This window comes from Perissodus microlepis, chromosome 19 (assembly GCF_051167445.1).
Source record: "Perissodus microlepis isolate ML-2025 ecotype Zambia chromosome 19, ASM5116744v1, whole genome shotgun sequence".
Taxonomy (NCBI): domain Eukaryota; kingdom Metazoa; phylum Chordata; class Actinopteri; order Cichliformes; family Cichlidae; genus Perissodus; species Perissodus microlepis.
Window position 1 is genome coordinate 11,230,608 of NC_140479.1, and position 17,915 is coordinate 11,248,522.

The window sequence follows — 17,915 nt, forward strand, 5'->3', positions numbered from 1 at the left end:
GAATTACTGAAAAAACTGTGCCTCCAAAGAATGGAGAGATGGATCTGCTACCTACAACATCTGAAATTTTCTTGGAGTTTTGATCTTGGAATCAGCATATTGATGATGAACAGATGGATGATGGACGAATGGATGGATTCAGGGTCACAGGGAGGGCGGGGCCTATCCTAATTGTCACAAGGTGAAAGGTTTAGTGCACTGTGGACAGGTTGTCAGTCAATCACAGGCCAAATAGAGAGAGAGAAAACCATTCATGTTAATATACTGTGAAATCACTCATTAACTTGACATGTGTATCTGTGGGTGATACTCCAAAGACTAGCAGGGAGACATACATGCAACATTCTTGCTTTAGGGTGACAGCGCTAACTGGTGCACCCTTCTGTTGTACAGCACATGTCCGGGGCGACATGCATACAGTACGACCGCTAACTGCACCCAAGCATGAAACTCCAATGCATCCTCAATGTCAACTGTGACTGTGAAAATGCTGTGTTGAGTAATTAATAAATCAGCGAGGCATATGAAAGGACAGTATTTCAATGCTTTCTAAAGGAAACCCCCATGAAGAACACTGTGCCCTGCAACAGCACAAAACAAAGAGACAGTGAGAGAGGAGAGCTGAGATGCTAACACAAACTGAGCCATATTTTGGGCTTGGATCGTTAAGCTCAGTGTGTGTGCAGGCCAGTGGGGAGTGGTGATAATTGTACTCAGGCACGGTACAGGGCAACTACTGTGAATGCTATTTGGGTTACTACCAGTGAACGCAAATTATCTTTAAATTGCAATAAAATGTATTTTTGATGATTAAAAAGACTTGTAATGAAATCATATAAAGAAAAAACGGTCTAAAGTGTGAAGCACAGCAAACAAAGAGATATTTTGGGGAAGATACAAGGTAAAAGGAAATAATAATGAGTAATAAGGTAGCTACATTTGTATGGGCAATGAGTTTCAGGGAACACATGGTTTAAGCAATAATAATGAGTTAAAGAGAAGCTGACAGCTTTATAAGGCTGAAATGAAAACGTGCCATTACTTATGCTTCGATTCAAAACTCTCAGCTCCACAGTGGCGAGAAATGAGTGTCATTTCATTCCAGCTGGTAGAGCATTTACTCATTATGTCAACAATATGACACCATATACAGTTTTTCTCTGAACACCTGGATTTTATGTGGGATTTATTCATTTTATTTAGGTGTTACAAAACCGAGGGGTTCACAGTGTTATTTTACAGAAAGGCAGGTAAGTCACAGTATTTAGCAAAACATAACTTTTATGGTTTCCTGAAATTTGGGCTGTCTCTGTGAGACTGTTAAGTCTGTCCACTGTGTGAAATAAGGGACAGTCTTTTGCTGCAGTGGATCCATTTCCAGCACCGCTATGCTAATTAACCCCCAAAGCAGCTGACAAACACGGCGAGAAGGGAAGCTTACACATTTTGAGAGATTAGGAAATTGCAACAAACTCGGGATGTTCTCTCATCAAATTGTCACTGTCCCAACAGCAGCTCCGTCTTCGCTCAGCTGCTCCAAAGTGTAACATTCAGACACCTCCGGAATATTTGTTCTGCCGAAAAAAACCCGTCTTTCAGCAGACACCCTGCGCTCTTCTTCAATTACACGGTGAAATGCTTAGATTTATTCCGGTGTGTTTGCCAGCTGGATTGCAAGACTCTTACAGCATTACTGCAAATGCACTTATTTTGGCAAACAAGCAGAAACAACAAATTACTAAAAATTAGCAGAGCTTGCTCTGAGGCTGCACACACAGCAAGGTATTTATACATAAACTCAGCCATGTTATCCCTTCAAATCGCAATGTGGTGTTGCAGAATCTGGTGTGCAAGGCTAGGATTGCTGTGTTTACAGTCAATTTGCCCTAACATGGAATATTTTTATAATTTCTAATTAGATATTATGTCATAACTGAATCTTAAAATGTTGTTGATTTGATAACAAAAAATATTCAGAAGTAGTTTAGTGACGGTAAAGTGAATGCAAAGTTGCGTAAGACTTTAAAATCATAAATTTACAAAAGGCATTTTGTAGCTGAAATCATTAAAAGTAAAATTTCTTGCAGTTGTGGTATTTATTTGCAATGACATCATAATTAGATTTGCCTTCATTGCAGTTGAAACAGTAACTAAAAAAACCTCACATTGTGACAACACTTTCCCCAAAATCTGAAAACTTCTGATCTCATTCTGATGTAATACAGGCTCCGAATTTTTAAGAGAGGGCAGTTCAAACTTTCTCGCTATCACTCACTGTCTCACACCATGGCTTGGCTACCCTTTCATATTTTTTGCTGAGGCTTTGAGATGTCTGCCGCTGAGATTTCTGCCACCACGGCGGTACAACGGAGGCGAACGGAATTCGAATGAAATTACTTGCGCTGCTCCTTTGTCATCCTCATCTCTGCCTGTCTTCCACTGTAAATAAGTTTTCTGCTCAGTTGGATGAAGTGAAAATTATTGATGAAAAGTTATCTGTGGTTGTCACTGGCAACTTTGATGTATTCGGGCCCACATCAGTAACAAGAACTGCTTCAGCAACAAAAGTTTCTGAGACGCACTCCTCCCCGTATGAGCACAAATATTACAGGTGAGGAAACTCAATGAAAAAATAAAACAAATCTACTACTAAATAAAGGTTGACACGTGAACTCCAGTGTCGGGAGAAGAAAGACAGGAAAACTACACGAGGTGTGCAGAGCGTTCACACTACTGAAATATGTCTGTGAAGGTTCTCAGTCATCCAGGTCATCGTAGTCAAAGGAGCTTGCAAAGAAAAGCGTCTGGACTTCTTTAAGTTACTTGAAGACGTTTCACCTCTCATCCGAGAAGCTTCTTCAGTTCTAAGGTCAAATGGTGGAGAGTCCCAGATATAAACCTAGTGGGAGTATCCCCCCACAGAGGGACAAAAGGACCCCCTGATGATCCTCTAATCGCCTGAGCCAAGGTGTGAAACTGGGTGTGGGTCCCAATCAGCCAGAGTTTAGGGTGTGTTCATTGTGAAACCTGGCCCCACCTTATCATGCGAATTCCTGAGGTCAGATGGCCCAGGATGTGAGTGGGCGTTAAGGCGTCTGGGAAGGGATCTCAAAACTGGATTATAGATGGCAGAGAGTTGGTGTCGTAAACCCCCGCCTCTGTTCAAAGATGGTCGCTCACAGTGGACATAGATGGCTTCTTTCACTCCTCTTTCAAACCATCTGTCCTCTCTGTCCAAAATGTGAACATTGGCATCCTCGAAAGAGTGTCCTTTATCCTTAAGATGCAGATGGACTGCTGAGTCTTGTCCTGTGGAGGTGGCTCTTCTGTGTTGTGCCATGCGCTTGTGAAGTGGCTGTTTGGTCTCTCCAATGTAGAGGTCTGGGCATTCCTCGCTGCACTGTACAGCATACACCACATTGTTAAGTCTGTGTTTTGACGCCAAAACGGTGGGGCCAGGTTTCACAATGAACACACCCGAAACTCTGGCTGATTGGGACCCACACCCAGTTTCACACCTTGGCTCAGGCGATTAGAGGATCATCAGGGGGTCCTTTTGTCCCTCTGTGGGGGGATACTCCCACTGGGTTTATGTCTGGGACTCTCCACCATTTGACCTTAGAACTGAAGAAGCTTCTCGGATGAGAGGTGAAACGTCTTCAAGTAACTTAAAGAAGTCCAGACGCTTTTCTTTGCAAGCTCCTTTGACCACACTACTGAAAATACTTTTTTAGGTGAGGATGCTGCCTGGGCAGAACGTGCAGCAGGCACCACTCAGAAAGACCACAAGCTAGCTGTGAATATATTTGCCTATTTGCACATCAGTGAATCACACAGACTTTCAGTTCAGCGCTGCAGTGCACGTGTGAACATAGCTACACTAGACTGTAAAAAAGTGCATGATGCAGCTACAGAGATGTCACCCATTTTGGAGGCTCTTGGTGTGCATTTATTTTTAAAGGAGGTGATAAGTGAGGTAAACATGCTCACATGGTAGCAGCGGTCAGTCACAAATATCTAGAATGTTCTTGCAGTTATCACTAAATTTACTCTAAATGGGAGCATAATTTACAGAATGAACATCGTGCTGTATTAAATAAAAGTAAAAATTAGTTTTTGAGACCATAAATTCATTGAGAAAATGTCTACTGAGTTCATAAATCAAATGATTAATAGGGCAATTTTTTCATAGACTTGCATACAATGTGATGAGTTGAGAAGGGGAAGGCCTCCTGCTGGAGACTGGAAAGATTGCAGAGCCAAAGGCCTTTTCTATATTTCAAATACAGCCCATACTTCTAAAGCAAAAAACCACCAAGCCAAACTTATAATTATCCCAATTGACAGGCAGCTCTGCACATCTCTGCGTTAGATGCAGAGAAGGACACAGTTATTGCAGGCATGTGGTGCCAATGCTGTCATCCCGAAAAGCCACTGAAGCTGCGGCTTTGGCCGTCAACCAGCCAAACAGCCCCCACGGCAAGGAGTGTGCTCTCAGACTGAGGATCAGCCAGAGCGTTGGTGTCCACGCAACAGGACAGCTGAGAGGCCACGGGCTCCACAACTGGTGCTACACTGTGAATATAATGGCCTCTCTGTTCTTTCAAGTACTATATAATGACAAGCGGGTGAGTGCATTAAGACCGAAGCTCTGTGGGCCAATCGTATTGACAGGGTCGTTACTACAGTATAGCAGGTGCTCCCCAGGAGCACCGATCTGTTCTCTACCACCGCACAAACAACCTCTCTGTATCAGCACTTACTGTTTTTTATTTGTGCTATTACCGAGCGCTCAAGCAAAGCCATCTTGCGTCCTGTCACAGAGGTGGATAAAGCCATGTTGACCATCTGAGACCGGAGCAATATTTGTTCTGAAATGTGCAACAGCAGGCGGTCTCGTTCCCTCTATCACACATGACAGGCAATCAGCAGCTGTTTTTATTACCGAGGATATGATGTCAGGAAATCAGTTTGATTTGTGTTTGCCTATCACCTGGTGTCATTTATTACGCCCGGGAAGCATAATGTGAATAGTGTCTTTTGATACCAGACTTTTATTTTGCTATTCATTGAACTCTTTCATAAAGAAATCCACTGTGTAGATGCTGCGTTATTCTTACTTCACAGGGTGATGTTTCATTTATTTTCCCGGCTGCTGCAAAAGCATCAAAAAATGCAACATGAAAGCAAAAAGATTCAGCATTAGCTTTGCACATCGTTCATAGCTGCATTTGTGTTCTGAATCCTGAATTCAGGGCAGTTTATCTTTGCATTAAAGAGTCAAACTTCTGATTTGAATCAGGCTCCCCCTCACCTACCACTGCTCTAACATTCATTCTCCCCACCTGGTTTGCTTAATTTCATGCTGTAGAGTTTGACAACCTGAAATGACATTGCCTCCCTGCACCCTTTGCCATCACTTCCCCTCTGTTGTCCATTTCAGTGAAGTCTTTAGAACCCATCTCTGCTCATTTCAGCTGCATTTTGTTTTGCTTTCAAAGACTCCTCTGGGCTTTATACTCTATCACCTGCACAATGTTCTATCTATTTTGCCCTAATGCATTTCTATCATTTTTACTGTACATGTGACTAAAGTGAATTTGCAGTAACAGAGATGGAGGGAGGCAGTGGGGGAGAAGGGGCGGGGGAGCTAATGATAGAATATGGGCCAGATGCAGGAAGAACTCCTGGAGATGCAGGGTTACGGACCTCACTGTTGAGAATGAAAAGAGATGAGGGTGGGAGGGCTCGCAGGCAGTCTGATATTCTCATATCGAATCTGGCTGTGGGCTTATGTCACACTTAATTCCTCGTCTCTCCTGTTGGTCCCTGCTGGAATAAGTCAATTCAAAAAGCTGTGAAATGATCTAATCAGTTTGATTCCTGTCATCATGAAAATCTAGAGTGTTTAAAAAGGGTTATAAAGTAATTCAATTCATTTTTAACCCAGTTGTATTTATACTCATAAGGTATAGCTGTTCAAGTACATAAATATGTAATCAGTCAGGTTGCAATGCAAAACATTTAAGCATAAAAACATCTGTGTTAGTTGAGACAACCTGTTGAAGTTCAAACTGAACGTTAGAATGTGAAACAAAGGTGATTTAAGTGACTTTGAATGTGGTGTGGCGTTGATGCTAAATGGGCTCGTCTGGGTAGCTCGGAAATCTACTGGGATTTTCCCAAAGAACCATCTCTAGGGTTTACAGAGAATGGTCTGAGAGGAGAAGAGAAAACATCCAGTGAGCAGCACTTCTTAGTGAGAAAATACTTTCTTGATGCCAGACGCCAGAGAAAAATGGCCACATTGCTGACCATTAAGCAAATGTAACTCATTGGAAACCAAGGTTTGCAGGAGAGCATCTCTAAATGCACAACATGTCAAACCTTGAAGAATATGGGCTGCAGCAGCAGAAGACAACCACAGCGGTTGCCACTTCGTCAGCCAAGAACAGGAAATTGAGCTCACCAAAATTCAACATTAGAAGACTGGAAAAACATTACCTGGTCTGATGAGTCTCAATGTCCTCTGCAACACTCAGATAGTGTAACCAACATGAAAGTGTGGATCCACCGTGTCTTCCATCAACAGTTCAGGCTGATGGGTTCAGTGTAATGGAATAAAAATATTTTCTTTGGGCCCATTAGCACCAACTGGGTATCATTTAGATACCACAGCCTACCTGAGTATTATTGCATCCCTTTACGACCACACAGTACCCATTTTCTGATGGCTGCTGATGGCTGGATAATGTGCACAAAGCTCAAATCTGGTTTCCTGCATCAGATCTCAATCAAACAGAGCAGAGGCTGTGGTGGAACTGGAGATTCACATCATGCACATGCAAATCTGCAGCAACTGCAACGTTATCATGTCAATGCCAAAGTCTCTGAGGACTGTTTTCAGCATCTTCTCGAATTTATCACACAAAGAATTAAGCTACTTCTGCAGGCAGCCCAATACTAGCAAGTTGTGCCTAATAAAGTGTCTGCTGTTGTATATAGAGCCAGTTCACACCGGTAATAAATCTTTATTTGGTGTGGAGATTGTGCAGACTAGCTAACAAATTAATTATATTGTATATAACATGGGCACATCCATTAAAATGTAGCTGTTTAACATGACCCAGTGGTTTAAAGCTTAGGAGCTAATGCTAACAGCAGCTTGTAAACTCAGCTAGCATGATTCACTGTGATTAAACGGCATGCTTTTCTTTTTTTTTCTTTATTGTTGGGAATGTTGGGATTAACTTGGTTCTGAGAAAAGCCTCATGTGTATTGTTCGTGTAATCCAGAATTTTGGCACTTGAATTTTTATTGAATTTAAAGTTACTTTAAAAATTCAAAGGGTTCACTGAGTACCTACTAACCTACAAGCAGCTAACAAGTTTAGAGAATTAAAAACTTTGGATGGTGCAACATAAAGTTGAGGCTGTTTCTACCCAGGAGAAACACTGAATACTGAAACTTCTCATAAGTTCTCATTAGCTAAGCTCGGAAAAATTCACAGGTGCAGGAAAATATCACTCTTTGCACTAAAGTGTAAATGAACGCACCACTTTATAAAAAGCTGCTTCTACAAACTGTGCTCATAAACAATATAGAATACATATCGTGGAAGTGTCTAATGTCAGCCTCCCTCTGTGTTTGTGACAGTGCCAGAGGAAGGTTGCCCACACTAACCCGAAGAACTCTTTGTGCTTTCCCCCCCAATTTTACTGGCATCTCTTGCAAGAGTGTCCTCCAGAGACCTGCCTGTTGCAATGTTTTCTCATTTCTCAATGGAAAGGATGTGCACCATTATTTGCTCCTGACATTGCTGAGAGCTGAGCGCATTTATATATAGCAGCGAGAATGGCAGATACTTCTAAACATTTTGACTTTTAGCACCTCAAAGGTGTTTTCATTCAATCGTCACAACAATCTGCAATGCTACAATATGTGTAAAGTATACACTGACTTGCATTAAGGCAATAAAAGATTATACATTAAGTTTGCAGGATGGAACTACAGTGAGATCATTATTGGCATGAATGGAAGAACAGCTATCGATTATTGGTTCCTGTTGTCTGGTTTAAACTATGTAAGCATTCCTGAAAATGTTCCACTGTAGAAAAGGAGGAACTTGAATTTTACCCATCACTAGTTTGTGCATGGAAATTACTTGAAAGCTTCACAGTTGGTATTAAATTAACCCCTTACAACATTCAGAATGCAGTATGTCACAAAACTTTGTAGCATCTTCTAGCTCACCATGGCAACATTTTTGTATATACCTATTTAGGTTGTGCCTATATGAGTTTGCATATACGCAGGTCTTGTTTAATAAGTGAACAATCTCTTGGAAGAATGTGGGCTGTCAAATCACAACAACGTATGTTACACACCACGTATTCTGAGTAATTTCATAAATAATACAGTTATACAGTCCCAATTACTACAGTAGTGAAAAGGTTACTAAGATGCTATAAATTACACTCACCTGACACTTCATTAGGTACATATCGTTAGTACTGGGTTGGGCCCTCTTTTCTCTTCCAGAGCTGCTTAAATTTTTCGTATCATAAAATCAAGAAGGTGTTGAATCAAGAATCTCTCAGAGATTTTGGTTTTTGGCTGCTGCAGATGTATCAGCGGCACGTTCATGATGCAAATCCCACCAAAATCCCAAAGGTGCTATATAAGATCTAAGACTAGGATGTGGAAACTGAGTGTGGACTGCTGAGTACAGTGAACTCTATGTCGTGTTAAAGAAACCACCTTGAAATGATCCTAACTCAGTGACATGTTCTGTTATTCCCCTGCAAGATAGCAGACATGAGCAACAATAATAATCAGGTAAGCTGTGGCATTTAAATGATGCTTAGTTGTCCTAAGAGGCCAATTTGTGCCAAGAAACTATCCCACACACCTTTACACGATTTTTTCTTTTTCTGGGCCATCCTGTGTGAACCCCAGAGGTGGTTATGGAGTTTCCGACATCCTCATAGAAACTCTTCTGGTCACTTTGACCAATTCTACATATGTAAAAGCATTGAGTTGGTGCCAGTTTACTCGTGTATTCAGTTGGATATTTGAGTTTTCGAAGCAGTTTAACAAAGTAGGTAAATCTAAAGGTTGTTTTTTATCTAAACAGAAGAAACCGGCTGTATGCTAAAACTACCTCAAAGCTAATATCGCTATGAACAAATGAACACATAATGATGAAGTGTAAGAGGATAAAAAACTACAGACAGTCAAATTTCTTCATGAATAATATATTAGTCTTTAAAATGCCACACAGCACAGCTCAATGATGACTTTTTGCTGCACTTCCTATACTAATGGCAACCCATGCACACACAGAACACCCACTACAAGCTGGACTCATGTCCAACTGTGTGTGTTTGTGTGTATACAGCGTAGGTTGACACCAATAGTGTATATTGATTTTCTGATAAATGGCCCCGATGCTGCAGGCTTTCATTAAGAATCAGCTTCTACTGTTGTCTACACTAACAGATATGATGCGGTTTGATTGATCACATACTTTAAAGCTGATCAATACTACACTGGTTGTCTGTGGGAGGGTCATAACCTTAATGGACCTAAATTACACGAAGATGATGTTTTTATGATCCCTTTATTTATTAGGACTGAGGATTACAGACTATTGTGGATCATCCTAATTATTATTACGGTTATTATGATCATGCCAGTGGTTATTCTTATTACTTTTGCTTTCTGTGCTAAATTCTAATACTAAAATTAATTCATCTTTACCTTCGTTTCTCGAGGAAAGTCACGAATCCCCTCATTTCCCTTTCATATTCACACATTAATTTTTGATATTGAATACCTGCAGAAAGTAATAGCTGTTGGCAGCTTTGAGACATATTAGACTTCAGCACAGAGAAACTCGTGTGGTTGCAGCCCTTGTATGTATTTATGTGCAAGAGGAGGTGCAAAAAAAGCCCATGCAGGAGGAGGTGCAATATACACCTGAGCAAAAAATAGGCTCTTTGAGTGTTGCAGCATAATACTGCTCCTGCGAATTAACCACGCATCACTGTTACATTTTAATCGTGCACTGGAGACGGGGAACCTTGAGTTTGTTGAAACTGACGCCTACAGAAACCAGCATCTGCAATGCTAATCACACTCCAGCAAAAGGGCCCCACACACTGGCCTCGTCTTGCCTGTCAAACAAAAAATTCGTCTCCAATAACAACCGAGCACTCTGAAGCTCGCTGCATCGCTAATGTGTTGCTTAATATGAAAAGAGTCCTCGCTGTCCTCTTGCTTTGGACACATCTATATTCAGAAGAGGAGTGGGAAGTCATGGCTCTTGTCATTATTCGCTGATTTATCTGGGACTCCTTGGATTAGACAACTATTTTATACACTGTTTAATAAAGTTAGTTCTTCTCAAAGTACTTTAAGATCGAGTGTGATTATTTCTGATATGGAGCCATTTAGCACGGGGTAGTTTAAAAAAAAAGTAAACGAATTTGTGTTTTATCGCATCTCTCTGACTAAACATTTGGGGGCTTTTATCTGGTTTCCACTTGTTATAGCCATTTCCTTTTTTTCTTAAGAAAAGTTACATAAAATTCTCATATTCTACACCTGTGCGTCTGCAGTATGCGTGCTAGGCACCCTTTAAAATATACTCTATTATTAATGTTATGAACATAAATGCCACGTTGCTTTATCCTTTCTAGATTTTTAACCTTGCCACTGGGGCTAAACGTTAGTGCTTAAACTCTAATTTAAGAATATATTTTGCTATGAAGACATTAATAGAAAACAGCAAGAAGACTTATTTAACTTGATGTATCTTCTTCCTTTTCCAATCAGATTAAGTGAGAGGAGAGTCTTCCTCCCTGACTGTGAAACACAGTGAACATGAAACAAACTCAAACATTACAGAGCAACCTGCACAAAAGGACCTAAGTTAATTATATTACTCAAATAAAGCTGTGCAGAATTATTTATTGAAGTCCATGAAACTTCTTCTATAAGCATCCTGTATATGACAATTCAGAAGCTGAAACATTTGCATTTTATTGTAGTGTTACTGGGAAACCTTATTGACCTTATTACATGTAAAACCCTGGAAATTTAAAGTCTGCTTAATATAATGCATATGTGTGTTAGTTGGAGGCTCTGACATCTGGGATTGAAAAGTGGCAACTGAACAATATTTAATCAATTATTAATGGTGTAGATAAAACTGATTCACATGGTAATTATTAAGTAATTAAAGTTTCTGTCTGCAAATCTGCCTTGCATTAATAATGTTGCCTTTCAGCAGCCATCTGTTGTTTTATGTTGTCGTAATGGGTTATTTCAGAACGATCAGTTTAACATGCACTAATATCCTGAGAATGTGTTTGACACCCATGGGGTGTATTGATTTTCTGACAAACTGTACACATACTGCAGGCTCTCATTAAGAATCACCGTGATTAACTACACAATTACTTTAAAATTCCTCAATAGTAACCCGGTTGGCTGTGGAAAGGTTGAAACCTGAGCACGTCGCAGTAACAGATCACCTGGTAGCTGGATAATAACAATGAATATAATTTTTAATGTTTTTTATGTTTTTTTTATCACTGTGGATTATCTCTAAAAGAGCGCATCAATGGGAAGGGCAAAGAAGTTTTTGCTAATGGAAATGATTTTACTCTCATTCAGCTCAGTCTCTGAGTTATTGTTACTTTGGGAAGTACAATAAATGGGCTGTCAGTGAAAAGGACATTTAAACTTCCACATGGATGATATTTAATTCAGATTCAAGATGAAACAAACAAAAAAAAAAATTCTCCTGCTTCTCCATGATGAGAGATTTTGAGAACAAAACACATTAGACCTTCAACTGACCAAGTGACCTCTTTTATGATGCCAGTTATACATTCATGTGCACTGTTGTTATATTTCTAATCATAAAAATTCCTCCTATAATGAATCAAATTGTCTACTTTTCCTTTAGCAACCACATTAGACAGACAGGCCCTGCCATTAGGGATATTTGTATATTTTTGTAGTGCACTTATCCAAAAACTGGTACTGATCTGTGTGCAGATGAACAGTTGGTGGCTTTTGGAGGCAGGTGCGGTTTCGGGCGATACATCCCCTTCTAAACCAGCCAAGTATGGCGTAAAGATCTGGTGTAACAGCGATGCCAAAACTCCTTTTCTGCAAAATTTTTTTTTAAACTATAATCGAAACCATAACTGATTAGATAAAAGCATTTTAGTATAAATGTCATTGGAAACCGCAGACAGGTCCATAACTAAATGGCCAGTGATGCAATTTTTGTCATTTTTCCACAGTCGATTTTAAACGATATAACCAAGATGTGATTAAAGTGAAGACTTTCACCCTTAAGTGGTTTAATTAAGTATTGCAATAAATGCGGAGGAATTACAGAAGCACCAAAGTAATGGGCCAGACTAAGATATAGTTAAATATATGGATTTAATAATTGGATGAAAATCATTTGTAGCTAATGACTGCCTGAAGTCTAAAACCTGTGGACATTACTAACTTCTATAATCCCCTCTTTTAAATACTCTGGCAGGCCTTTACTGCACCCACCTTCACTTCCTGCTTATTGGTGGTTCAGTCACTGTAAAGCCGCTGTATGGGGCTGAGGTCAGGTCACTGACGTGGTCATTGAAGAATATTCACTTTCTTTGCCTCTTGGGCTGATTTTTCTTTGGCATGCTTTCAGTTATTATCCATTTGCACTGAGCATAGAGTACCTTCTACTTTTATCAGCAGTCACATCATCAGTAAAAAATAGTGACCCTGTCAGCCTTGCAGGCTAACACAACATTCACGCCATCATGTTTGAACGATGATGTGATATGCTTGGAATGATGAGCTGCTTCTTTCCATCTCCATACTTTTTAATTCCCATCATTCTGGTACAAATTAATCTCGGTTTAACCTGTAAAAATAATTTTATTCAGGACTGTGATGCGTCAGTCAGCAAGTTGGCATACAGACTGGAGCAGTCAGGGATTAAACGTGCAATTAATAGATCACATGCTCTGCTTCCTGAGCTACAGCCACACCAACCTCTCAGGCTTTTTAGTGAGCTGGTCAATTCATTCCTTATCCCGAAAAGTTGATTCATCTGGTCGCAGCGTTTTCATTGCATTTCGTCACTCATCCAAGTGACTGCAGGTCATTTGCACAATGACTGAAACTAGCACCACTGGCAAACAAAGGGCTGTGAGGTCAGTTTCTTTATCATTTATATTGCAAATTGTCATAACAATTGATCAACACCCACTGATCAAAGACCATTTATCAGTGGCCAGTATAGCTGCAATCACAGGAGTGTTTGGAATTTCTTTTCCTGGATGACTGAGCATGCATCAAGACAAATTCATTCCCTACTTTTAAATATCAGCCACTGAATGTTTTTTGCTTTCTCACTGAATGGCTTATTTTATTTTTTTTGCCTAATTATGGCCTCGGTCACTTGCATGAAGTTGCTACCAAATGCGAGTAATACATTTAAAATCATAATAAGCTTAATTTATGACGGCATAAGGAGACCGGCCTCACATGGCCATGAAACTGCTTCTCAATCAACTGTTAATTTTGAGCTTTAATGGAATCTGGTCAAATAAAATTTACTTGATTGGTTCATTGGTATATATTCACTTATGTATATCTCTCTTTATAAATATTTTATATATTTCCTTGTATTTCTCTCAAAATTATTGCTTGCCAAAGAATATTTTTTCGCTGTACTTAGACTAAGACAGACATTTTGGTAATAAATGGTGAGATGCTTTTTTAATTATTGTCATTTAAATCTGGAGGATCAAGAAAAGTGGGCTGACTTTTGCTTAAGGGTGGAGGAAAATCAGCCACATATCTGTAGGTGGAACTTTGTGATTACACTGTAATCTATTTTAGTTTCTAATGTTATATTTTATTTTGTTTTTTCTTCTGTCCTTGGTTTGCATGTGCGCTTCTTTTTCTTTTTTTGCCTTTTTGAGATCCCTTTTATGTTTTATTTATGTCTTTTATGTCTTGCCTTGCCTTAGATCTTGTTTCTCTTATTTCCTGTTAGATCACAAACAATAACAGAAAAAAAAAATCCTTGTCACACTTGTTGCAGCAGCATGTAATCAATCCCTATATTCTTCCATTTGGTTTAAGTTGGATTTCTAATGTAATCCAACTAATGCCAATAAAGGGAATCAGTACAAGTAAGACAGAGCTTAACAGTCAGCGCATAAAACCCAAACACTGGTATTGCTTTTCTCCATTATTGGCACCATCTGAGGGAAATAAAAGTGCCAAGAATCAACCAGGCGGTTTGTGTGCAGCTACGCAGGTGGGATGTTAACTCATTAGTTTGCGCACCCACAATGAGGGACAAAAGCGAGGGGGGGGGCTGAGCTTGATTGGTAAGGCTGTGGAGGTCAAGAATACAGTCATGGTAAGTATGACCAGCTGTGGATTACATTGAGGCAGCGTGAAGGTTGATTGGGAGTTAAGTCAGGAGAAAATGGTGGTGGCGCGGTGATTTCCTCAGATGAGTTTTGTGCACTTGGTTATTACTCAGAAATCCTCCCGTGTGACACAAGACACAGACATGGCAAGCCTTGAAATTTCCTTGCAAGGGAACAGAGGAAGAGATGCGAGAAAGGGAAAAGGAAGCCTGCCAGGGTTGGAGAAAATAAACAATAGAAGGTTGATAGGGTGGTAGGGGAGGACAGAGGGGCGGAGGCAATCCCACCTTACCCTCTCCCCCTCCCATTAGCTTATCTCATTTCCCCCCCCCCCCAACCCTTAACAAGGGATAGTTTTCTCCTCGTCTCTCATCTTTCTCTCTCCCTCTCTATCTCCCGGGACCAAACACACCCCTGACAGGTTGCCATGGAAACGCCTCACACACACAAACTCCCACACACTCACCCACACTCTCTCTCTCTCTCTCTCTCTCTCAGAGACACACGCTCACCATCTCTCGCTCTCTCGATCTTGCAGCGGTAACGCCTGTATCCCCCCCCCAACCCCTCCATTAGCATCCCTCTTGCTTGGATACAGCAGGGGCGGCACTGGCCGAAAGCCCTGAGGTACAGCAGAGTCCTCCGTGCACCTAAATTCATTTGTTACAAGAAAACTTCTAAAAACCGTATTTTGGTGAGCACACTGAACAAATGCATACATGCTGTGGCCCGTTTTCAATTTTGGAACGCACAACTATTGTTCCCTTTTTAAAAAAAATGTAATTAAAAAAAAGGCTTACAAATGCATTTCTGGTTATTTCCCCTGAACTATGCTCTCTATTATGAAGATAACAATGGCCAGATTCAATTTGCACACAATTACTGTAGCCATGCCATCCTCAATTAATGCCCACGGAAGTCAGAGAAAAGCCAGTAGCTGGAGAGTCCCTTGGCTGAGCATAACTCATTTATAATTCAGTCTTATTTCTCATACTTAAGGTCAGAACAGGAGCGTGTAAAGTGAGGGTTTTTTGCAAACACTCATCCGCATGAAGGGATATCTACACTATATCTCATCCCCGCAGGCTTTTAGGGATCCTGGTCCACTCTGAGGGGGGTACAAAAAAAGAACTGTGTTCCTCAGTGTGTTCCTCTGCTGCAGGGCCACACTGACTCACAGCAGAACACCAGCTTCATACAGAGCTTGTGTCATCCCCCGCCGTGCAGCACAGGAGGGTTTTTATCTCTCCACCTTGTCAAGTGTGTTGGTGTCATCATGTCAGACAGTGTATAAATGCGATCTCTTTGCTGCAACAATCTCAAGTGGGGGGGAAAGAAGTCACATCCACAGGCGTCGCCATTCATGCAGGCGGTGGATTGTCTTTTTAAATTTATTAATGTATATATATTTTTTATATTTTATATTGAGTTTTCAGTCATACGGTGTGATACATAAAGTGTGATCACAATGCAGCATCCTTTCTTCCCTCAACACCTACATCCCTCCCAAAACAGAGGCAGAGCTTTTATCTCCATTCACCACCACAGACCTCATGGGGACCTCATCAGCTCCCCTGTTCGCATTTATTTATTTACTTATTTGAATAACTTGCATCCTTCCCCCCTGAAAATATTCTCACACCTCCTGCCCGGAGAGGGACTACGCCTATAGTCTGCTGATGAAACCAAGAGTCAATATCTTTTCTTTTTTTTAATCTTTTTTTCCGCGAGTTATCGCCCAGTTAATGAGTGAGTCGGGAAGGGTTTTGTTCATGTTCGTCACGGATTGAAGTGAAATATGAATTTGAGCTTAAAAAATATAAATATATATGTATCTCTCTCTATATATATATATCAGTGTTACAACAATTTAATGGTCGATGAAGTATCACGAGTCTTACCTTTTACCTGCTCCGCCACATGCCAAAATCCACCTTCACGTTTTACATCACTGAGTGGGAGTCCGAGGCGCGCACACTCTTAACACAGACTTGCACAGACTGTGAATGCAATCCTCTCTCTGAGTTGGTGTCCTTCCACTCTGGCTTCCATGGAAAAACTACCTTAAAATAGCAGACTTTTTTTTCTCGTTTGTTTTAATGTGGTTTCCTCTCCGGTTATCACGCAGCTCAGTGTTTCTGAAGTCGGCTCCAGGTTTAACGAAGCATAGGCACCGCGCTGGATCACGGCGTGCGGAGAGAGAGAGCGAGAGAGATGCGTGAAGCCAGCATCGTGTACAGAGTGGTATTAAATGTTGGCCTTCAGAGTAAAAGCCTGAAAAATGCTCTCTGATGTACAGTTGTGCCAAACAACTGTCGTTTAGTTTGGCTGAATCGTGAATACATTTATAGGTCAGCAATCTGCAGCAGTTTAGTCTCGACTTAGATCATTATTGATCTGGATGATTAAAACGTACAGGACAGTTTATTAGACACACCTTTTCAGCTTTTGTCTTTGAAAATGCTGAAATTTTTTATGATGTGGTTTCAACAAGGTGCTGGAAACATTTTGGTTCATATTGATGACATTGCAGAGTTTTGCTAGGTTTGTCTTTGCATATACATGATGTAAATCTCCCATTCCATTACATCCCAAAGATGCTCGTTTGACATTTTCTATATTTTCATGTTCAAGGAACCAGTTTGGGATGATTTGAGCTTTGTGACGTGGAGAGATATACTGCTTGAATGAACTGTCATAAGATGGGGATGTGTAGAGGGATGCAACAAAACTCCAACGGGCCAAAGACATGTTCTTCAGAGGTGCTCGTCTGCACGACTTGGTTGTCATGAATGATAATATAATATATCATCTTTATTTCTCAGTCTGATACACACTTTGAATTTCAACAGCTCGTTTTGACCATGTCTATATGACTAAATCGATTTAGTTTCTGCCACTGAGAACATAATCAGCTGTACCTAATAAAGTGGCCAGTGAACGTACATATTCAATGTACAAAAGACAGATTTTATTATAACGTCCTTCCACAGAAGCAGCTTTTATTTGAACCTGTGGTGGTTTTAATCTTGTTCATCTAAAGCCAATTTGCAGTCTTGGTTCAGCTGTTATTAAAATGGATCTCGTTTACAGTTGACTTAGTAGCATTGTGATGGCGGGAAGCATTGCATTAGTGCTAAGTGGCGGGATGATAATCTGGGTAATCACAGAGGATGTTTCTGGGTGCAAGACTTAAGGAGGCAGTGCGTGGAGGTATAAAGCACACGGTGGAAACTCCAACTTTGTTTTCAAAGCAAGATCAGGCAGATGAAACAGAGCACAGCACCAAATTAAACTTTGTTTAGTGAGCAGAAGTCCCACAAAGTGGAAATTGTTGCCTTGTACAAGATGGCATGATAGATACAGAATATTTTAATAAATAATGCGATACTCCATTCAGCAAAAGTCAAGTCAAAAGAATGCTGTGTCCTACTGGTCTCAGAGGGTGAG

At 40.5% G+C, this 17,915-nt stretch overlaps 1 protein-coding gene across 1 annotated transcript in view; it reads right to left on the reverse strand.

The window, feature by feature from the left end:
* lingo2b (leucine rich repeat and Ig domain containing 2b) overlaps window positions 1-16,692 on the reverse strand; it is a 38,457-nt gene extending 21,765 nt beyond the window's left edge. The window contains exon 1 of the mRNA XM_084914667.1: window positions 16,367-16,692. The gene's annotated coding sequence lies outside the window, so the exon portion shown is untranslated. The remainder of the gene's footprint in view (window positions 1-16,366) is intronic.
* Window positions 16,693-17,915: the final 1,223 nt, after the last annotated feature.